Source organism: Cygnus atratus, chromosome 9 (genome assembly GCF_013377495.2).
Source record: "Cygnus atratus isolate AKBS03 ecotype Queensland, Australia chromosome 9, CAtr_DNAZoo_HiC_assembly, whole genome shotgun sequence".
NCBI classification, from domain to species: Eukaryota; Metazoa; Chordata; class Aves; order Anseriformes; family Anatidae; genus Cygnus; species Cygnus atratus.
The window spans coordinates 8,556,784-8,581,855 of NC_066370.1; positions in this window are offsets into that span (position 1 = coordinate 8,556,784).

Below are 25,072 nucleotides of genomic sequence, written 5' to 3' on the forward strand. Positions count from 1 at the left end.
GCCCATACAGATGCACTTTGCCAACTGCTGTCAGGTACTAGGCCACACAGTGCTAAGAACATTTGGCTCACAACTCACTTCATGAGGTTCTTCAGGCCTCAGACAAGCAGAATTGATCAGTACGAGTCCAGCTGTGCTCCGAAGTCAGCTGGCCCCAGCTGCTATGTCTACCTCCCAATCCCAGGGCCACGAGGAATCAAACCAGGCCTCTGAACAGAGATGCAGCACAAAACTGCTGACGTACAGCTGCTTGAAGTCTCCATCTCCCCACCTTCTTGTGACTGTTGTGCTGAGTGATGATTCTGCCCATCCTTAACCCCTGAGCAGCCCAGAGGTACCCAACACCGGGAGCAGCCTGTGGTGGTTCTGGATCAGCCATGGAGTTGGTGACCAGGCCAATGGTCCACATCCAGGTTGGAGTACTTGCCCTTTTAACTGTTCTCCTGTATTACTGAATGGCCAAAAAAATGAGTGAGCAAATGGAGAAAGGCAAACAGTGGAGGCACTGATTACAGAAATCTATTTTTGATATTCTTAATGTGTTTAGTGACATCATCCATCTCAGCCAGATGTTAGAGATTTAAATTGAACAAATTAAAAGACTACTTTTTGCCCTAGGCATATTTTGCTTCATAGCACATCTCATTAGTGTGGTTTCCTTTAATGGCTCATTTAATTTTTCGACTGAAAATAAGAAATAAAGCATAAGCTAATTTAAGCAAACCTTTTCATACAGCCACTTGCTGGCAGCTCAGAACTTCGGGTGCTTAAGAAGGATAGAGGAATAGGGCTGTTTTTATCAAACTCACCACAAAATTTTTGATGCTAAGATGTTTAGGTTTCTAACACTGCAAAGGGGATATTTATTTTCTTAATAAATATTTCCCTAAGAATTTAGAGGTCTGTTGATATATCTACCCTTGGTAGCCAATTTTAATTGGCAATATCCCTTTAAAAACAATGGGCCCCAACTCCAAAGAGGTGCTTTGAACAAGAAAACAAATTTGTTTTTGACAAGTACAGATGCCTGGAACTTGGCATCCTCAAAGGAAAAAGAACTTTCCCCAAGAGAGTAAGCTTCCAAAGAATTTGAATGAAAGACAAACAGGGTGCAGGAAAGAAATCATAAGAACCATACAGAAAGCTTCCAAGATCTGTCTAAATGCGAGAATCAATTCTCAAGACTATAAAAGAAATGTATTGCATACAAAATACACATTTTTCACTGTGAAGGTAATCAGCCTTAAATTGAAGATATAGAAAATAATGTTTGAGTTAAGCAATAAATCAGACAAAGCTCCCACCCTCTGGCCTCATGAGACATCAGACACACACTCACAGTTATATCATCGGTACCTCACTGTTTTACACTAATGACATGTGATCCTACATCTCAAAGATGCTTCACAGCACTTAAGTGCTTCAAGTGTTGAATGCTGATTATTTTTTCTCCATACGCTGTCATTGCAAAGAAAACGTTTGTGTCCTCAACAGTTTAAATGATAAAAAATACATTGAGAAATAGGCAACAAGCAATGATCCTCTTAAACTAGCTAAATACACACATTGTTCCCAGTTCCTTGTACTACCCAGTAAATTCCGCAGTGCTGTGGAAAACCACGAGGGCAGACACTCTGGAGCATCAATAAAATTGAAACAGTGAGCTAATGTTTTCACATTCTTGGCTTCCTTAGGGAAGTACAATTGTTTCAACTCTTCCCTATAGAAAGTCATATGACAACTAAGTTCTTACTGTGGTACAAAGTTCTGGGCTCTCTCTCACTGTGCAGACGAAACTACTCATTTGGGTGTACATTAAAAAATTTTGAACCTGTATTATTTTATCCAAATCAAGAAACTACTTATTGAAAGTGGTCATAGCTATCGATGCCCCTCCCCTGCCTCATACGTGCCACATTTATCTTGTTGAAAAGCAATTACTCACTTCAGCAGAAAACTCCTTCAAATAGACATTCCTGCAACTGAAATCCTGCTTGTACGATCTCCCACTTCTTCAAGAAAGAATCTGACAAGTCTTTGAGCCTAAGTCACATAGGAAGAACAGAAAAGACACAGTCAAAAGCCTTTAGCTGTTGACTACCTTTAATACGGAGGTATTGCAGATATAAGAAGGGAATATTTATTTAGAAAGGCTTCTACACAATATCAGCGTAGCATTGAACAAACATCCTCCCACACGTCAGATGCCTAGAGGCACCTTGGATTGCCATGTAACAGGCTGAAAGGATACTATCAAGTTTCATAGTTATGAGTTATTCTCAAGTTGCCAAAGGATACTCCCTCTGAGAAAATAAACTGTCCATCAGCCCCCAAGCTGCCTAACTTCACTAGGGAGTGGAACTCAAACAGCCCCAGCTGAGGGCCAGGGCCAGTGGCTGTACAGGCTTTGTTCTGAGCCTCACCTCCAAAACACAGGAACTCATCTGCAACAGAAATTCATTCTTGCCATTTTTAAGGGATAGCTCTTTTAAGCAAGATTTAAGTAGCAGGAGCAGTTCCGCAAGATTCTCACAGAACTCCACGTCAAGCTGCAGAGGGCATTTCTATGTGCGATCTGGGAGGGTCAGGAGGTACAGCCAACTCTGAAAGAACCAAAATAAATTTAGCTCACTTTTTGTCCAAATGTTTTCTGCTGTGCTCAAAGGAAAACAAGACAAGCAGAGCTTGCAAAGATTTTTCTGTATTATATTTGCTTTAAAAAAAAATCCATAACTTGAAATATAAATTATTCATATATTTAGACTGAACATAAACAGTTGGAGGAAAAATACAGTTCAGTAGTTTAAGATTTGTATTTTCCAAGTCAACCATTTTGGATTTTTTTTTTCAAAAGTTGTTTATACCTTAAGGAAAGAGGAGGAAATGAATTCATTAAAACCTACTTTAACTCTAAAATGTCAGAACATTTTAGATTAACTAGAAATAACTATCCAACAGTTTCACGGCTACTTGCACATGAAGTCATAAATAGAACTGGCATCCTGTCCATTGCTGCTTGCACAGACTGGTAGGATATTTTTACTGGCCCTATGAGTGACACTAACACTAAAGTTTTGAGCAGAGGAATTTACCGTACTGAAGCAATCTCAGAGGAAGATGGACTTTCTGGGCACTTTGTACGACATGTTTTCCATCACACAAGGTGCGTCCAACAGCACCTTTTTGGTAGCTTTCTAGAGGTACTGACAGACCCATTCAAAGGCTCAAAGTAAGTAGGTGACAGAACTATATTTGATTCAGAAGTCAACTTTATTTTTGTGGTTTAAAAAAGTATTTTAGAGGTTTCAGGCAGAGAGCCCATTGACTGGAACTTCCAAATTAATCTCTGAATATTCATCTTGCACTGAACACACAAAGCCTTTTCAAAACTTAATCTTGTAACTGGAATAGTCTTAAAATATAAGCAGTGTATTCCCCAAAGGCTGTTTAATTTATTATGACTGGATCAGTCGTATAAAAGAAGATTCTCTCCCCATACCTTATTGCTTTGAAGTTTGGAGCATGCTTCATACTCGAGGTAGCTGCCTAAGAAAAAAACGTAGTCGGGTCAAATTATTCACAAATTTGAATTAAATTCAGTGCCAGGTTGGCTGTGGGATTTAATTGTAAAGTTCCCATTAACAGTATTATGAGCTATGGGGATAGCACCTCACACTGAAAATTCATCCTTAACTATACCAGCAGAGACACTGAGAAATATTGGATGTGAATTGCATCCCAGTTTGACTCTGAACCAACACCTGAAATCTATCAGTTGCAAAGTAATTCCATGAATGACAACATCAAAAGTAACAGTAAACAGTATGGCCACTCCAGTTATGGGGCCAGTCTCATGTGCTATGGTTCGAAATAGTTCCACACAGCCTCTTAAATGCACATGCCAGGATAACAATGGAAACACTTCTTCATAAATGCATTTCTTGCCAATAATCCCACATAACTGCATTTTTCTCTCTGCCCTCTAGCACTTTGCACTGAGCAGAAAAAAAAATTAATAATAATTCCAACAACTGGTAATTTGAATTTAATTTCTACATGTGAAAAATAGTGGTAGAGTTTAGAAGAGGTGTAACTAAGAGCTGAATTACATCCAGGCTTTCCAGTGCCTAACACGAGCAGCACTCTGTATGTTGAATTGCCTTGCTATAAATTTGATGTACTATTGTGTGAAAATAAGTTTATGGGGTAAACAGTATTTTCAGAAGTTTCTAATACCTATCTTTTAAAAGTGTCTTTATTTTGGTCAATATCTTAAAAGAAATGTGCCTTTACCTATTTAAAATTTTTTAAAACTCTATCTAAAGCTTTTAAACAAGTTTTTAAGCTTAATCCCATTCAACAGAATGGAGGCTATGACTTCATGTTAGATCAAGGGTACAGATCTAAAAACAGTAAGCAGCCAAGCTGGTGTTCTAGAAAGGCTTAGGAGTCTTCTGTTCATAGACTGCTTTAAAGCACATCCCCACTCAACTCCTGGTCTGACATTGAATGTTCAGATGTGGATAGCCAGGTAGGCACCACTAATCTCACTGTAGCTCTTCTAGCTCATCATCAAAACCAGTCCACAATTCATTTTGATGCCATAGCGAAATATCAGTTGTACAAAACCATGCAGGAACATTAGCTGCTGCTAGTTTCTAGGTTACTAATTTGTAATTGGAAGGTAGGTGCTGGTCTTAACTCACAAGCAGAACCTACAAAATACTGTGAATGACTACCTCCCATGCTCCTTAGTGCAAATGTACCATTAAAGAGTAACTTTCTGAAGAGCAGAGATAACAGGAGGTCACCTGAATTATGATCAAGGTTCCAAATAATCTTCAAATTAAAGGCCTTCAGGTGCAATTAAGTCCAGCTGGCACGCATCTGAGCAACAATCTAAACAATCCACAAACTGGCAAGCTGAATACCAAATTCTAACACTGAGGGACTATATAAAAAAACTGAGATTACTGAACTTCTAATTACTGACTTGATTGCCCTGGAAACAGAGTAGCTTTTCACTTAATCCTATCACCTTCAATCGTGCTTTGGACAGACACAGTTTTGTTGTCCTGGTGCTGCATCTCAACCATGTTAAGCCTTCACAAGATTTGGCATTCAGTAGTAAGGCCTAGCTGTAAAGCCTGAAAAGCTGACAGCTAGGTGAACTATCCAAATCTTTTGGTTCTTTAAAATATCAGTTTCTCAGAATAGGCTGCCTCACAAATATGTTGCCATACTTATCTAAATGCTAAATAATGAAATATAGTTGCATTCCTACAGTGTTTTGGATTTTTCATTACTTGGTCCTTCTTAAACAGCACTAAGAACAGGCAAACATAGCAGTTTAAATAAAAATCTAGGAAGACTCAGGTCTGATCAACATCAGTTTTAGATTAATCAACTGTTTTACCCAAACTTAATGGCACTGAGTTATCCTGCCATGAAGTTACTCAGTTTTCTGCCAGTTAAAGTCTCTGCATCTTCAAATAAAAAGCCCGCTCTTCGTGGGTTGCAGGACCAGTGAGAAGCACACTATTTTAAAAAGAAACACTCCAAAATTACAGCAGAACAAAGTCCTGCACCATGGTACAATTTTCTAGATCAACTTGTTAGAAAAAAGCTTGAAATTATATTTAAAGTAAATCCAAATTTGATTCATGTCATTTATGACTTGTAATACAGAACAATGCAAATAATTTTTTGTGAACGTATTAGAGGGATGCATTAATCTTCCCTCCTCCCACTGTAATTGCAGTTACAGCCCTCCATTTAAAATTTATTGTTGTACGTTACATTAGGAGCTACTAATCCGCTCATATCCTCCTCTTCCACTAGAGATTTTTTTTAAACAAAAGAATTCTCCCCTAACATGGCAAATGTCATCAGCTGATCTGCAGGAATCCGATAACTTCCTTCCAGGTTTGACAGAAGGTTTCATGAAGCAAAGGCAGAAATCTGCCTCAACTTGCTACCCAAGCAATTCCTTCTTAAGAAATATTGATGATGAGCACTTTATCAGCAGTACATCTTCATTTAAACCGCAAGATGAACAACATTAAAATACTATCTTGCTAAATCATTTCAAATCAACATCTTTCCCTCATTCCAAGTTCAATCTCTGCTGATACAAGACACCTTCTTCATGGGCAATTAAAACAGTCACAAGAAGTACACTGGAAGAACTGGTGGATGAAAAATGGACTTGATAACCAAGTCCCAAGGGTATTTAAAAAATCCAATGTTCAAATGTTGGATATTAGGACTAAGATTTCAGTGGAGTTGCACATTTTTTTTCCCAGAAAATACCACAAATTATGGTTTCTGTATTCTTTTCCCTCAAAGAGTCCTCCCTACATTTTTTTTCAAGTAGTAACATGGTTAATATTAAATAACACCTTTATTTTAATAATCCAGGGAGATTATTTTTCCCGCACTTGTATGATTTCCTCTTTTCCACAGCATCACTTTACCAGAAGTCTAGAAGTTTTAGTCTGAAGTCTGAAATTGTCTTTTTCAAAATTTAGTTCAAGGCAGAATCCAGAGAGTACACAGCATTAAGTCATTAAGTGCCATACAAATATATAGTTCAAAATTCCTCTCTCAAAATTTACTGCCTAAGGATAAAAAAAAGTGTCTCAGAAATATACAATTATTCTTTTCACGGGAGTGGAACACGAGTATAAATAAACCAGGATGTGTCCAAAGCTGAGGTTCTAGAACAGAGCCAAGAAAACAAATCAAATCTCCTGAGACCTAATTCACTACTGAATCCTCAAGAAATGTCTTGGCAATATACACAAATACGTATTTTTTAAAACAATTCAGAGCTAAAACTTATGGGCTAATCCATTCCAACACAAAAACTCAGTAAAGATGTACACTGGCATACCCTCCCCCCCTTTTTTTTCTCTCCACTTTTTTTAATTTTCAAGGGATCCAATTTGAGCATTTATCATTACTTACAAAAAAAAAACTTCATCAGAGTAAATATTCTCAAGAGCAACTGAGTATATTTTCAACTACTAGATCAGTTGGTAAAGTCCCTAGGGCATAAACACGAAAATAAAATGCACTTTACCCAAACAAAAATACAAATATGCTGTAAAATAAGCATGGCCTTTGCAGATTGTGCTCAAAAAGGAGAAAAAAAAGGAAAAGCAAATGCTATTACCAGATCCATGCCCTTACATTGATAAAACACTCCACAGCTCCAAACCGTCTGTCAGGAGTTCACCGCCCACCTCTGAATCTCCTGCTGAGCCCCTTCAGCTGCACTAACCGAGCCTCACCCCCCTTCAGGGCAGTCACAAGCCTGAGGCTCAAACATCTGGCCAGCACTCTCAGTAAGGAAAGTCCTGGGGGTGGTCCTGCAGAGCAGGCAAGTCACCTCAGCGTACCTCAGCTACGAGTGGGACTGCCAAAGGGAGATGGCCACCCACACATGAGCTGGAGCCTTTCCATCTTCTGCTCTAAAGCGTGTGCAAGTCACAGGGGACCCTGGGGTATCACCTGAAAACAACAGTCCTAGTCAGGTACAGCAGTATCTGAATCCAAGAAAGAAGACGGCTACGGTTCAGACCCCATTTCCGCACAAAGTGAAAGGCTTAGGACAACGTTAAATTATTAAAGAACATGTCCGTGCAACAAAACGTGCTGAGGGCCACCTAACTGCAAAGCAGCCTGCAGAAAGAGACCTGGGGGTCCTGGCAAACACCAAGCTGAACGTGAGCCCCCAGCACAACCTTTCCACTAAGAAGGCTAATGGCCTCCTGGGTGACATTAGGCAAAGTACTGCCACCAGGCGCAGCGAGGTGATCCTTTCCCTCTGCTGAGCACCGGTGAGCCGCACCTGGAGTGCTGGGTGCTTTCCTGGGGGTTCCAGTACAAGCGAAATGGAAAGAGTCCAGCAGAAGAAGGACCACCAAGGTGATCAAGGGACTAAAGCACCTCTCCTGCCAGGAGGGGCTGAGAGAGCTGGGCCTCTTTAGCCTACAGAAAGAAAAGGCTCAGGGGGTACCTTATCAACATACATAAATATCTGAACGGAGGGTACAAAGAAGATGGAGCCAGGCTCTTTCCAGTTGTGCTCGCTGACAGGACAAGAAGCAATGGGGACAAACAGAAACACAAGAGGATCCCTCTGAACAGCAGGAAACTTCACTGTGAAGCTGACTGAACACTGGAACATATTTGCCCAGAGAGGCTGTGCGATCTCTCCATCTTTAGAGGCATTTAAAAGTTGTCCGGACACAGTTCTGGGCGTCCAGCTCTAGGTGGCTTTGCTTGAGCAGAGGGGCTAGATCAGATGACCAACTCCAACTCCCTTCCAACCTCAACCTTTTTGTGTTCTGTGAAATCTCAGTATTCTTGCTCTTTCCAAAGCTGGAGACATTATTCACACCTTCAGACGCTTCATTTTGAAATTCATTTGAAATTTCATTTCCTTCAAGAGAAAAACTGCTTTGGTGCCTGATGCTGAGAGCTGCTCCATGTATTTGGAGCTCTGTCGTGTACAACAAGGTGTCATGCAGATGCAACAGCCCACTTTCACTGACTGACAGGCCTGACACTTCACCTGTACAAGTGTTATGATCAATTCCACAAACCTCAGCAAATGGCAAGGAAGAACGAGACCCTGCCTTGGTCTCTCAGCTTGCTAATTTCCCATATGGTAGAGCAAAAGCTTATTAGACCCAGGGCGTGCATCACGAGTACCGCACATGAAGCCAGACACTAAGGCTGGCATAATGAGCCAGGAGTAACAGAACTAGAAACAGAAGCCAGGTCAGAAAAAAAGGCTTTCTTTCAGGCTTCTCTGATCTGTCTGAAAGAATTCACCTTTCCAATGTGAAATTTCACTAGTGTACTTACATGCAATCATACATAACTTACATAGAACAATGCCCTTTACCACAGAGTGTTACACTACAAGTGTCAGTGTGGCAAATGATATATTCGAGAAACAGCGTAAGGCATAAAAATCCCGATTTTCCATTGCCTTCCTTACATTCTCCAGAAGTCTCTTAAACCAGAACAAAACAATCTATGCAAACTTCATGCGTGGATATGTACACACACTGAGAAATGAATGCAGTAAGGGCTGTTAGGATCAGTAAGAACTGTAAGACTGAAAGGATTAGTCTGAACAAGAGATTTATGTTTGTGCCTAATGCTCACTTTGCCCACAGCTGTCATTTAAACGCTTATGTAACCGGTGGTAGCAGCATATCACAGTTCGTGTTGAACAGAAGCAACCTCCTCTGCAAACCTGCGCATGAAGAAATGTCAACAAGCTGGTGAACCAAACAGAGGCTGTGAAGAAACCAAGCCAACACATGCATGCGTGCACATGCACTGTCCCTAACCATTGGTTAAGAAGTTTTTAAAATGCATATTGGATCTCTAGATAGTAACAAATCGTTACAACGAGAAAACCTTTCAGCCCAGTACTTTAATTTGAAGATGACATATAGTATAATGTCGACACTATAAAACATCAGTGCTGTTTTCTCCTTGCTGTGCTGGTTTCCCATCAGATTTACTGCAGCAGAATTGAGCCAGAGTTATAAAGAGCATGAGTAGTTAAAAGAAATTCTATTTGATCCTGGAAATAGTTTCAGAATGGACAATGAAATACACTTTTCCAACAACTTAGATAACCTCAGCAGTCAGTGTAATTTGTTGCAAAGTCTACTACACATGAAATATCACGGCTATCAGCTTCTAGCTTTTTAATGGTGTGATCCTGACCACAAGAGCTCTTTAATAAAGTAAAGCTTAAAAAAAATAAGAGACTTTTCACAACAGAAAAATCCTCATCGTCCTGAGAGGAAAGGCAGCCCTAAGAATACTTTTGTATTAATTGTCTATGATAGGTAATTTGAATATTTCTAAAAGAAACTACTCTTCTCAGTGTGACATTAACATATGCATGACTTAATGACATCAATTTGGACTACATATGGATTAAACAAGACTTTCAAGAAGAAAGTGGTTTGGTCACAAGGATGGTACAGAAACACCTATCACTTTTCTATCCAGGACCGTCTTGTTCCTCCCTGACATACTTCTGCCCTCCTAACAAGTGTTTATACTTGTTACTGCATACATACTCTCACTTGGACTAAACCCCAAACACACTGTGAATTCCCGTACTGTATCCAGCGCAGACAGCTCCTGATCTGTTGCTATGCTATGTACTGTGACAATGCAAAATAGGAAGAAATATGCCAAGAGGGAAACAAAGTTTGCTGTATGAGACCGTCAAAAGCTCATTCTTTCATGAGTGCATGTGCATATATCTGCACGTATGTGTATAATACATATGTGCATACAACACTATAGTGGCAGAACGAACTCACACTTTGCCCGTCTCCAACCTTGAAATTCTTGGTAGCAACACATGAAGTTCATGAGGAGACAATAAAAGAGGGACTGCCAGACTGAAACAGCATGGACGGTCACACCGCAATCTGGATGATGGGTATCATCCCAGAGGGTGACATTCCAAGTTCACAGACTGGGAGATGCATTTGAGGTAGACTGGAAAGGGAGAGGTTTGAATTGTAACTGACAAGCTGTTAACTGGGTCCACCTGACTGAGCAGATACTGATTTAGAAGTATTTACTACATATACTCTAGAGCACACGTAGGTTAACAGAATTGACTCAGATTTTTGTAGCAATTTAAGCTCAGAATAACTGCACTAAGTCACACCATATTAACAGGTCAGAATCTGTCCTTTATAACTGAGACACTCAGCAATTTGGTTAGCATCTTGCCTGAAGTGCATTAATTCTGGCACCACAGAAACTTTTACCTTCTGTTGTGCTCTCCTGCTGAGGGATGGATCATACAGAAGTCCCTCAGCTGAACCTGATCCCAGTGTTGGTCAGGTAGCATACCAAGGTATCTCTGCATAATGATGGAGCAGCAACAGTAGCAAAATCATATCAAATGCTTGCATTGTGCAGTGGGGCTTAAAAGTCACCTAATGTCAAGCACTGACACAAGCACATCAGGCATGATGCTGAAAACTGAAATAGCTGTAACCTGTGGGTAACAGAAAGAATCCAAACATCCCTGTCATTTTCAGGGCTTCAGCTCTCCCACAAAAGATTTTTTTTTTCCCCTTTCGTTCTGATGTTTAAGTTTATTTAAGCGTTGCATCTTAGATTGCCCTGGAGCTACTTTTGCATCTCTGCTTGTGTTTGGCTGGGGTTCACTATGAAAAGGGCATGTTATCAAATACCTCACTTTCAGAAAGAGAACAGCACCTAAAGAATTTTCATTTCCATGTCAGGACATAAGAAAAGTCACAAGTATCCTGACAGAAAAAAAAATTTACAGAGCAGTCTCCATGTGTGTATTCAAGGCTCTAACAACATGGTTTCTAAAGCTATGTGTTGCAGAATCTAAGTTTATCCTTCAAATCCATAACCTTTAGTTAAAGAATGCCTATGCTATGGATCAAGAGAGCAAAGGAATGACAGATTTAACATAACCTTCTGCATAACATCAGATGTGAATTTTGCCTTGCACCTCCTACAGCTAATGGGGTGACTGAAAAGGAGGCTTCCAATGCAGAAACTACAGCCATGAAGTAACTGTCAGAGAAATGTTACAAATCTCCTTAGTTTCAACTTGTCTACCTTCAGTATTCGGTACAAGGTTTTGTAACGTTAATAAAACATCTTGAATACAGCCCTAATGTATCCTTGTGCAATATACATACAAGTAAACCAGCCATGCCTCTTAGAAAAATACAAAACCAGAAAGCAACATGACAGCGTCTGCCTACATCTGCAGGCTATTAAAAGCTCCCACTGATTCAGTGAAATGTTAGAACAAAGGACAGCATCAGTTAATCTGAAAGCTTTACATTCCTAACCATTAGTCTCTTAGCCACCATGCTTTTTTATTCTCTTATTCTCTTCTTTCTGGCCTCTCCATTTTTCAAGCATCAAAGGCTCCAATTTAACCCAACAGAAAAGAGAATAAAAACAAAATATAATCTACAGAAAATAAGCAATACAAGTAATCCACTGTCCAAATTCAGAGTGCTGGAATACTTCCTGTTTTTAAAATTAACCACACTGGGTTCTATGGGCACCACAAATGCTGGCCAGAGTATTACAAACTGGTAGGCAAAAACCAAGACAGGAATCAAGGGAAGAGAGCAGCTATAGCAGCCATTCTGACACTTATTGAAGCAAACTATAAGCAGAAGCATTATCAAAAATTTTTTTCAGGCATTGAGGCAACGTGTTCAAACACCAGAAACATGAAATTGGCTAAACTCAGTTGTATTTGGATGAGTGACTAGAAAAACTGTTTTGCAGTTTTACAGAGAATTTGCAAGGGAGGATTTTTTTGAGTGTGTGTTGTTCACAGTCCTGCTACAGGATGCAGCAAGGGCTTTGCAATGACTCTGTGGCCAGAGTACTATTGTAATAGTCCTGAGGAAGCCAAGATGAGGCTTTATTAGTCTTATGCTTTTGTCTTTGCAAATGTTTTTGTTTTGTTTTGTTTTTTTCCCATTCAGGATATTCATTCTTTGCAATTACCACCCCCATGGATACAGAGTTTTGTCAAACTGCAAGTCAGTAATACAAAGCTGGCTGCCTTGTATCAGGTATAGTAAAGATGCACACATTGTGAAGCATACGTGAGTTTCCATCCCAGGGCCTCATCCCACTAGACATCACCGGAACAGCTGAGACAGGCCTTCACTTGCAGCTTTAGTGTGCTCCACTACTGACTTCCCCTTCCTCCCACTTGGCATTCACTGCTCATTTTTTAAGCTGATCAAGCTAATGATGTTTAAAGTCATATCACATTTTTCACCCTTGCCTGTTTGTGTAGGTTTGAAATTGGACAAAAAGTCTCATACCTACTTCAACAGTATTTTATTTCTCTTATCTTAGTAGCATATATGAGGAGCGTGATAAAGTAGTCTCTGCTATCAGCATTTTCCATTATGTTTACAGATCATTTTGACGAGCAAGGCAGAAGCAGAACTTCCAGATGAGATCATTAAATATGATGCCATTGAATGGCAAGGAAATGGATTCTAAACAAGTCTCATTATCACACAGGCTATGGACTTATTAGCAAATCTAAACTATATGCACTGCCAGCTATCCTTGTAATAACCTAGATACTAACTCGTCCCTTTGCTCATTTCCTACCGAAGTGCTTTATTTTCCAATGAAATCCTCCCTTATACTGGAGTTCTGCCCATTTCTGACCTCAATCCACTACTACTTGTAGTGACTTGAGTAGTCTGAAGTGTTTAAGATTGACAATCCTGAGGAATCAGCCCAATTCATCACTGTTCAGGAGCGTGATAAATAAATCACCGTTACATTAGGAATTTACCTCAGCTGTATTCTGATGTTATCTCCTAGAAAAGGTTCTGTACTCTACAGACTTGCTGTTCCATGTTTTTTGCCTTTTTTTTTTTTCCACAAGTGCATGAAAACAATGTGAACAGAGTAAAAGCAAAGGGCAAAACAGGTAAAATGAAATCTACAGCCTGGGTCCAGTTGAGGATAAATTCAGTACAAAATGAAATAAAAAACTCCATTAAAACTAATGTTACAAAGCAAGGCATTCACAAGGGAAGACCATCCCTCAGGGTGTTTAAGGAGAGGCTGGATGTGGTACTTAGGTTTAGTGGTGATACTGGTGGTTGGGGGGTGGTTGGACCTGAGGATCTGGGAAGTCTTTTCCAACCTTAATTATTCTGTGATTCTAAAATGAGACTTACCCCCAAAATACTCAAGCCAGATCACTCATGATTAGGCTTTTATGTCTGCAGTTAGGTTCCAGGCCAGTACAGCGTACCAAGCTGATGGCAGACTTCACTGAGGTATTAAATTAAGCACACAGTACTACCATGTTTGGCTGTATTAAGTTCCCTTTGAAGGCCACACAATTCCTTCCCCCTCAAACCCAGTGGTGCCAAATACCAGCCATTCTCAGTAGAGCCAACAATAACCACTTACACACACAAAAGCTACACTGCATCCAGCCAGTATCAGTTTGAGTGTTAGTGTTAGCAACACTGCTAAAGTATTAGGTTGTTTAGGATGATGGGGAAGATGTATCGTGAGAAAGTTTAATACTGTCAAGTAGAGCAGGGAATGGGACAGCAATTACAAATTTAACCTTCACTTTGTTAACTCCCTCCGTGCTTATCACAATTCTTAAAATAGCAGTCTTCACTGAGAAGAGTGTCAAGTCTTCACCTCTGAAGAGAGAAAAGCATTGGTATTTATTACTGATGTGCTTTCTCACAAAAGGTGAAAGAATGTCAGGGCAGATCTCAGATATATTCTGCATGTAATACAACAGCTATGCCATTATACATTTTAAAGAAAAAAAACAGCACATTTTTTTCAGCAAAAAGTCTTAACTGTACCACTCTTCTTTATACGGAAAGAGTTGCAAACCATGTGCCTGCCCAAATAAAAGTGTAAATGATAACAAACACCGTATACAGAAAATACATTGAAAAAAAAAACACTTTAAAAACACTTTGAAATACAAATACCACTAAAGTACAACCCTTTGTCTTACTTAGTAGTGGCATGATTGCATCAAAGAAAATGAATTTTTTTCCACTTTATTTATTTACTGGTACCTTAGCAGGTTTTAATTTTGACAACACCAGCAGACCTGCACCTAAAAATGATAAAAGCACATCCATTCTGCATCTCACACTAGCTTATTCTAATGCATATGAGGGCAATTACTTCCTGACAACTCTCTGATGAATAACTGTGCTCTTTGCCAAGCTTGTCACATTGATCACTGGCCAGCGATACAATTAATAAAGTATTGCTGTCCACATAGCACATTAATAACTAGCCTGAACTAGAGGTGGCAAGTCTGATAGATCCAGTGCGTTTTAATCTTTCAGACTCTGCCAGCTTAGAAGATTAAAAGAAATCTCCAAGACAATCTCTCCACACCAACACTGGGTTCCCTGACATCCTAGCCAGGGTTACAGACTTGACACTTGCTATTTCATTAATGCAACTCAGCTGGACATTTCAGGCTTCATTTCCCAATGTCGCACTGCCTTGTATCCAAAGCATTATTTATTTATTTCTTCCTCCTATTTATAATTCTGAAAGGTACGATTGATTAAAGTTGTCAGTTCTACCAGAATTCATTAGAAAATAATGGTCATAAATTCAGTGTACTTTGAAATGTTGCTTAATAATTCCATAACATTTAGAATAGAAACATCAATCTAGGAAAGGTCCCACCTGTTCGATACAGGAAGAGATGAATTAAAGCTTGGTCATGAGCAGCAAGTCTGCAGCTTTTCCCCAACATTTTACACTAATTTTAATTGCTGTTTTTAGAGTTGTGCCAACAAAGGTACTTTAAGCAGATTTTTTTTTTTTTTTAATTTTTAGGACATTTTATGATCTTTTGTTTTAGTCAAGTCTTCAGAACAGAAGAAGTTCATTTGATGGAAAAATAATTTAAATAACCCCAAGTGGCTGCTCACAGGCTTCCAGGTGCAAGGTAATAAGTTCTACAGCTGGGAACATCTCTTTCAAAGCATACTGCAAATCTTTTGCTTTTCATTTTCAAACTTAGAGATTTTTAAATACCTGCACAGAACTGTTCTTCTCTATACAGTTCTGTACAGATGGACAAGATCTTGATAACCTAAAGAAATGAATTATCAAAGCCTTCTAAAACGGTATTGAGATTCAGAGCATCTGATCAAACCATTCACTTGAAATTCTTCAATTGCTCTAGTATTATGCAAAAATAAAACTTAACATGGGAATATCAACTCCAGAGGAAAAAATTAAATGTGTCCATCTAAGGACTACAAAAATAAAAAACCTCAGAGAATATTTACTTTTCCAAAAACAGATTTGCCAAGTATTGGGAACCGTTTGATAAAAATTAGAAACTGGTCATTGCCTCCAGAAAAATGATACATCATTCAACGTGGACCAAGGATTGTTTTTGCTAATAAATTTGCTTAGTACTTCAAAGTTGCATTTTTCAAAGCTGAAAAAAATAAAAGTGAGATGACAGAAGACACATAAGCACAATGCAAATTCAAATCATAATCACATGATCAAAGAATAAATTCATCCAAAAGACAGAAAAACGTGACAAAAAATTAGGGGGGGGTAAAAAAAAAACATGTACGAAGTGCTACACTGGGATACCCATACACACAGACTACCAAAAACACACATAGGAACTTGAAAACAGTCTATCAATACTATGTCTAAAATAACACACCAAGTACTAGGTTTTTATAAACTATTCAGTGGAGGAAAATTTCAGCAAAGCAGGGGAAGGAAAGCTGAGTCCAAACAGGACACAATTTATTCCAACGTTATGAGTGATAGGGTCATTGATACAAGTGACTAGTACCATTCTAGTGCCAGTCCTGGTCAACATTTCTTATCAGTAATCTCGATGCAGGAGTGGAATGCATCCTCAGCAAGTTTGCTGATGATTCTAAACTGGGAGGTGCTGTTGACTCTCCAGAGGAAGAGGCCTCACAAAGGGATCCCAGACACACTGGAGCACTGGGCAATCATCAACAGCATGAAGTACAATCAAGGAAAATGCCAGGTGCTGTACCTGGGACAGAATACTGCTGGACACTGGCACGGGGCACAAGACGAGTGGCAGGAGAGCAGCTCAGCAGAAAGGGACCTGGGGGTGCTGGCTGCCAACAGGCTCAGTGTGGGCCAGCAGAGTGCCCTGGCAGCCAAGAGAGCAAACTGCAACTCGGGGTACATTAAACACAGAGCAGCTGTCCAGGCAAAAGAGGCGATTCTCCCACTGTATGTTGTGCTGGTGCAGCTTCTCCTTGAATACTGTGTGCTGTTCTGGGCTCCATGACATAAAAAGGATGTTAAGGTTCTTGAAGGACTCCAGAGGAAGGCCAAAATGTGGTAGAAGGGCTGGAGGGCATGCCCTGTGAGGAGCGGCTGAGGCCCCCAGGCCGCCCTGGATGCGGGAGAGGAGGCCGACGGGTGGCCTCACCGCTTCCTGCAGCCCCCCGAGGAGGGGAAGCAGAGGCAGGTGCTGGGCTCTGCTCCTAGGTTGCCAATGGCCAGGCACATGGAAGGGCCCAGAGCTGCACCAGGGGAGGCTCAGGCTGGACACTGAGGGAAATCCCTGCACTGTGAGGGTGGTCAGAAACTGGGACAGGCTTCCCAGAGAGGTGGTTGGTGCCCCGGGCCTGTCAGCGTTCAAGAGATTTTGAGACAGTGCCTTCAATAAAATACTGTAACTTTTGGTTAGCCCTGAAGCGGTGACGCAGTTGGACTTCATGATCTTCATAGGTCTGAACTACCTTATTCAGTTACCAGCTGAAAAACACTCATCTGCCCTCAGATCAAGACTGGTATCTGTGCCTGCTATGCTTCAGTCAGGCACGGTGCAGACCCCATGTGCTGCTAGCAGGGCAGAAAGGTGACACCAAGGCAGTATCCTCATGTGCAGTGAGTTGATCCTGTTCTTGCAAGCACTGGCACTAGAAGTTTGACACCAAGCACATTAGACCCAGCAAGGACAGCTAAGTTCTTAATAAACCTACTGTTGCATTTGAATAATGCAACCATAAATGCTTCCAGGAATTGAAGTTGCCTCCCTGTTTGGCATTGCCCTGTAATGATAAAGACCACACATTGCTTAAATCTCTAAATAAGTCCTGAGTTAACTCTGCATTGCAGATGTTCTCTTACTGCTTTGATTCATAAGTGGTCTGTCCAGAGGGCCACTGGTTGTCCCTGAAGACTGGTAGAAGGGGCTATCTGATATGCTGGTGCATTAAACTACTCCAGCTTTCTCTTGAGTGTTTTGTACGAGCACCAGGACTGTTCTGCAGATCATCTCAAGTGAAGAACAGAACACCAGCAAAGTCTCTGCTCCAGATGATAAGCACAATCCCACTGAAATACCTCTTCCTCCTTAGGGTGGGCAAGGTGTAGAAAGCCTTAGGACAAGCTTCCTAAGCAACCTGAAGCATTTGAGTCCTGTCTCAAGGCTATGGCTGACAGCAACCTGCTCAGCTGTAGAGAGAGATTTTCAGTCTCCTACACTACCTCACTGTGAGCTAAGCCCAGCTCACAGTACAGGACTGTATTACACCTACAGGCAGTTTGCTAAAGGTGTCCTCAGCCTCTTAATAGCCCTTCAGCCCCATGGTCAATACCTTGCTTCACAATGCAGGAACAGAAGGTGTGCCATAGGACTGCCTTGCTAGGAGATTTTTAATTACACTGTGTTTTGGTTTCAGGGGCATGTTTTACAGCCTTAGGCTAACACAATGGGATAACTTATTTGTCTATTTACATTGCATTAGAATAAAAGTGACATAGCAGAAGCTATGGGGATTTTGGAAGCTTCTGCACATTCTGATTTAATAGAAAACTTTAATAAGGGAATCAGGACTTTCAATAATAAAATGAACGTTTATCAAAGTGGCATAATATCCTGGCAATGGACTGAATCATAGTTCACACTTAATTACAAAGGAGGCTTTCATAAGATTACCAATGCAAACTTACTGTCTCTTTCTTATGTGTTTTAAGGATTGCAGAAGCAAAGACATGCATACTGGAAATTGTGAACAGAAAGGTAGCAACACCTAGTCATAACACCAGCTACAGTCATCTGTTAGGAGTGTGCCTAAAAGCATTTTCCTTATAACACACCCCTTTTCCAGCTTAATGTACCACTTCAGCTGCTGAGATTCATTCTACCATGAAATTTAGCATGCAGGAAACTCATTTAGGGAAAGTAGTATGCATGTAAAATGTCACTAGGAAGGATATCATGGGAAACAATCATATAATGGCTCACTGCGGATGCACAGATAGGAGCTGGCAGAAGGTGTAACTGAACTGACATTTCTCTAAGATGGCAGAAGCCTCGGGAAAAAGGTAGAGAAATACCTGGCATTTAATGCCTAGAAATTGTGCTATCAAGTGCTCTCAGAATAAGCAATATAAGGGCACCCAGAAGTGGTGATATAGCTTAATGCTAAATACTGGAGCTAAGAGGAGATTGTTGGTGGGATTCATTTATCAGTCAAACTGGGAGTTACATCATCAAATGCAAAGCAGCAAAGACATGCAAGCATTTCTATATTGACTACTCTCCTTATTTGGCCTTCTTTTTCTTCAAGGGAAAAGAAAGTTTGACCTTAGAAAGCTAAGCACAAAAAGCAACATTCAAATCTTTTTACAGGAAGCAGATAATACAAGCTCTTTCAAAATATATTTGTTCTTTCAGTTTTCCTATGACCACTGACAACGGCTGTCACAGAAAGGCAATCTCCAAACACTATCTAGTGGTTAGCCCTTGAAAAGCCAGAAGAATAATTTTTTCAGGGAAGACTTTATTTATGAAAGGCTTCCTATATACAGTGATGATGATGACAGGTGAGACTGAATTAAATGGTGTTGTTCTACCTCATGTCACCATCTGCTCTCCGCAAGCCCAAACACACCAGTGGGTCCTGACAGCATTTTTTGCAGTGTTCCACTCAAGATTTTTTGTAGGGGCTTTTTTTTTTTTTTAGATAAAAAATAAAAAATCAATGAAAGGTGCTCACAGGAACTGAAACGCACTATTACTGCATATAGACATTTTCTGTAATTCTTGGGACCAACTTCGGTTAAAGCAGGAAACAAAAGTGTGGGAATATACATTATGAGCTGATTTAGCTGTTTAAATAAATCAGTTATTGTTTCAAATGGGAATACTCTGGAAAACAGGCTAATTGAATAGAGGAGCTTTTGTGAAACATCCTTCTCACTGTGAAAGCAACAGATCACAGTACCAGCTGCGATACCCACTGAGCCACCTGTCTTGTCACTTCTGTGGTTTGAAACTGATGCCTGAGTCACCTCTAAGCCTGAGCTAGCTCAGACAGCACTAGGCATCCTAGTGCTGCTGCTATCAAACTGTATCTCATAACTGCTGCCATACACAAGTACCGAGAAGCAGAAGGTACCTCCTTGACTGCAACCTGCAGTTGCCAACAGCCATAGTCACAGAAAGTATTAAAAAGTAGAAAAAGCACAGCATCTTTAATGCCCTGGGGACTCAATTCCTCAATGGCAAGTCTAGCCGCAATCTCAGCAGGGCTTGAATGAGGACTGAGATGAGGGACAACAGACAGGACCAGAAGCTATCCAGGTGTGGATCAATTGCCTGAGGTAACTTGTAAATTAAACTGATATTCACATTTTAAAGAAAAGGTACACAGCACTGAAGAAGCTTCTAGGGTGGAGTGTAGCTACATTCCATGGAAGTTCCCTAGGCCTCCAACCTTAGATGTTGACCGCTCTGGGGGAACTTGGTGTGCTGACTCTAAGAGGAACAGCACGGAGTGTGGAGCGGAGTGGAGACACCGCAGCTAGGCTCTGTGACAAGATGGGGACTCGATTGTTCTTGTGCACACCGAGACCAATAAGCTGCACATTTGCTACCCCGAGCCAACGACCTGTCATGTTTCCGACAAAACACTGTACTCTACTGAACCTCTGCTCATTATAATATCATTATAATACCAAAACACACCTCCATCCCAAAAGCTACCCATCCCCAAGGTGTGACCACCCCTCATTGAGCACACGCTCTGAATTTCTCAGAGCCTACACCTTTAAAGGACGTCGAGAAAACTTTTTAGCAATTGTAACCAAGATATGCCTGACTAGAGTCACTCAAGCTCCACCCAAAAGATAGAAAATAAGAGAAATTGGCTTAAGAGAGAGGGGATGTTAGGGAAGATGCCATCATGAAGGATACCTTCTGACTTCTGGGATCAGTTAATGGGCTGAGCCTGTCTTCCACCCCCCCACCCTGGCTTGGGATGCCATGGGGTAAGATTTGACCGCTTGGTTATGCCAAGTGCCCCCCTGGGAAACTTAGAAATCTCCATAGTGTCGCTTTATACCTTTTAACGCATTTATAGCCAGGCAGTGTTACTCATACTTTTGAGTATTTGAACGTGCTTTGCAGACAGTGAATTTATCACTGGCAATCCAAAGAACCTGTGTACCTGTTGCTGCAATAAATTGCACTAGATTGCATTGAACCTAGCCGTGGTAGTTCTCATTGAACACGACCAAACTCTTTAAGTGTGGCCGTGGTAGTTCACGGAACATGACTAGAGTGAGGGTGTATTATGTTATTTGTGAATCCGTAAGTGTGATAGTTCAGTACCCTGACCGGACCTATAACGGCTAATTGGGTATACCTTAATGCAACACCAGGAATGTCAAAGTATCAGTAAAACCACGGATGTTGGGGAAGGAAAGGGAAACAGCACCAAAGTAACATGCTTTTTGTCATCAGCTGAAGTAAACTGATACTGGCCTCTAAAGATTTATTCAACTGATTTTTGGTAACACGAGCCCTTGTAGGTGATGGAAAGTCTTCTGTCTGGAACTCTTCCTTTGTGGAGAGATCACTGGAAAAAAGTTGAGTCTCTTGCAACTCCTATTCCTGCAGACCTTGGTGATGGTCTGACCAGTCAGTGTGTCGTTTCAGCACCCAGAAAATGAAAAAAATTGGAGTAAAATCCACATAAATCAGGTAGATGCTGTTTTTGCCTCAGGAAGAGGTAGGCTATGGGGAGAAATGTAAAAGGGAAAAGTGAAGAGTAAGTGTGGCCAGCAATAACATCAAGTGTATGTTCCACAGACTGTGATGTGTACTATTCACAGACCCTCTGTTAATTGCAAAATCATACCAGTATTTCCCCTGAAAACTAAACTAAGATTCCACAAAAGCCAGTTTTCAAGTAAAAAGTGCATGCAGTGTTTCAGATATCTAAAAAGAGCACAGCATTCACTTTACCAATTAGAAATGTCTATTCTGTCTTCCAAATTTGGCTAAGCACCAGCCAGAAGCAGTAAAATAAGTGCTCTATTTTTAGTGTCAATAGCTCATTATAACTTGTGATAGGTTTGTTTATACACGCTGCTCTCCATTTTATACAGTTGGACGTGAAAGTTGCCCCTACACATGCTGATGTGTCTCTGCAGGATGTCTCAGTTTATGAAAAAATATTGGCATGCTGCCCTTGGTGCACCACCACTCTTCTCCTTCTCAAACAGCTCATACACTGCACAAGATACTCTCCCTCTTCTTTCCCAGGGCTGCAACCATCAGAATCCACAAGTTCTAGTTTGCGTGTCTTCCATACATGGCTTTCCTCTCCAATTTGTCATTCACATAACAGGAGCGTGCCCCTAAACTAAACACTTCAAAGCCAGGTGAAGTAATAGAACAACAATACTGTACAAATAGAAGTTCTCTTTATCTTCCCAGAGCCATACAATGCGTAAAAAGCTTTTACAGCTCCATATGCCCGGATTATTGAATTGAAATTAGGAGCATTATTTCTAATTCTGCTGGACAACTGACTTGATGTAATGTATCCCCACAGGAAACACTTTTTCAAAAAGATGACTTTTTACTTCAGTCTTAAACACGAAACAAGAAAACCCACACTGACCAAAGTCTATTTTGAGGCCCTGTATTATAAATTAAAAGTTAGCATAGCAGGGCTTTCATTGTAATAATCTGACTTTTCAGTTCACATCATTGACTGACTTAAAGAATTCACGGGACTTAACTGATCAATATTGTAAACAGTTTGGATGGCTCCACAGGAATTGCCCACTGTTAATTTGAGGTCAGGTTTTTTTATTCCTTATAGGTCTCATTAGCAGTAGCCAAGAAATCCAGAGACTGGAGGACAAGAGCAGAAAGCTTTATATCAACAGCAAGGCTGCAACTAGAGAAAGCAGGAGAACACTGTTCAGTTAAATTGCATAAATCCTACTTGAATCTCTTCTAGGTCTTTGGCACCAAACAAAAAAAAAATGTATGGAATCACTGGCAATAAAGAGTCCTAGTTTCTAGGAATTGTATGTTTTCTTTAATTTGAATTGAAGACTAAAATCAACCAAAATTATACCAGACACAATTCTCACAGCTGACACAAGAAGGCTTAATTCTAATTAATTCTGCACAGAAGGATGATTTCTATCAACTGAGGTGTTGAAACAGCATACTTAACTAACTGTTGCCCTTCACCTTCTATTTTCTCCAACAAATCCCCAAATGCTAGCCTTCCTGTCTCACCTTGTGACTCCATACAACATACTGCAGAGACCCAAGCCAATTTTGCATAAGATGACTCCCACCAAGAGCAACACAGCAACACTGCCTTTAGTACGGAGCTACTGACATGCCTCGTCCTCTGAAGTCCAGCCACACAGACTTGTCCCTGGAGTCCCAGACGCATGTCTTGAAAGGTCATCCAGCTTTAGGGAAGCCAGAACTACACAGACTGTGAGCTGAAGCCCATTAAACTGAACCAGCTTAAAAGTTACCTTCAGAAAAGGGGAAGTATTGCCAAAAAGCCTGGAGTAGATCCTTTTGAATAGTGGTTTATTATTCCAGTTTGGAAGAGACTTGAGAGTGCTGCTTTAGTCCTTCCTGCATCCTTCCAAACAGCTACATTTTATAATTCTCAAAGAAAAGGATCTTCACTGAATGACTGAGCAGAGTAGCAATATGTGAATTCCACTACAATTAAAGAGAAAACTCAAGCTGTCAGGTAATTACCAACTGTTCCTTTTCCTCAGCTTAAGATATCTTAACCACTGCCAGCAGAAGCCTTGAAAAAGCTCTTAGCTAGGTCTAAACCAAGCTCTACTACCTTCACTCAGCCCTTTTTAAATAACTTGATATGCACTAACAACTTAGAGTCATCCTCAAAAGAAGTCCAAGAAGGAAATTAACATCCTGGTTGGGGATGCTAATGCTCAGGAAGAATTTACTGTGTACTCAGCTCCTCAGAGAGTGTCCTGAGCCTGATTAAAAGACAGTTGAACAGGATGAAAACCGTCTTCCATGGCCTATTATTCAGGCCAATAGGCAACATTAACCGATGGCTGTGTGGTTGAGCTTCAAAGGAAAACAGATTCCTTAAAAACATAATATGACATCAGCTGCAGCTACTCAAATCCAAGAAAATTTTCTAAGCATCACTGCATCAAAGTATTTGATTTTAGTGCCCAAGATTGAGTTAACATTTTAACAGGAAAGTCACAGAAGCCTTTAAAAAATCTTCTAACTTTTATAATTCTGTATGCAATAGAAGCACATTCAAGATATGCTTCAAGGTGCCTGCATCCAATTTCAACTATGATAGACTCTCTACTCCATTTCATCTCTTGCAGACCAACTGGCAAGCCACAGAAAGATTGCTGAAGCCAGTTCTGAAATATCACTTTTACCCAGCTAAATCAAACATCGTTTGTTTTCTGAAGTAAGTCTGATGAAATCACTTTGATGATCAGAGTGGCTAGTGCTATAATTGAGCATACTTTCAGCCCGTGACATTACAAGTGTCTTCAACCCACAAAAATATTCACAGCTCAGAGTGTGTGATTTTTCAGCTACACAAGGACAAAAAACAATGCGTACAGCTTACAGGTAGTGTAGAAAGAACAGTCTGAGAAGTCCTGAAGATCTGCACAACATTGACTATTTTCACTCACAAGAATCAATGCTTTAATGATTAACCTCAGACCATAGAAAGGTCAGAAAGCACCACCCAAAGCCAAGTTTTTGCGATATATTTTGCTCCCAATGAAAAAGGCTTGTCCTGGTAAATTGTGCTTCCCTCTAAAATTCATTTCCCCTGAAGTGAACATTACACTTAGAAAAGACATCAGAAAGATCTGGGATTAAGTTTTAATTGCAACATGACAAATTAAGACAGAGAACCACAATTCATAACATGTAGGCACCTTTGCAGAACTAAGAGCAATTTTCACGTGGCCAGATTTTCACTGGCTGACTGGGTTCAGAAGAACATCATGGGGTGAACATACTGCCAGCCCCATCAACAGATACCTGTTGTGAAGCATTTTGTACTACGGGATGGGAAGTAGGCTTTTTATTAGAAATGTTCCATACCCATAACTTACATGCTGCTCTATTGCATCAGCAATAAAAAATGACTCAAAGGAGACA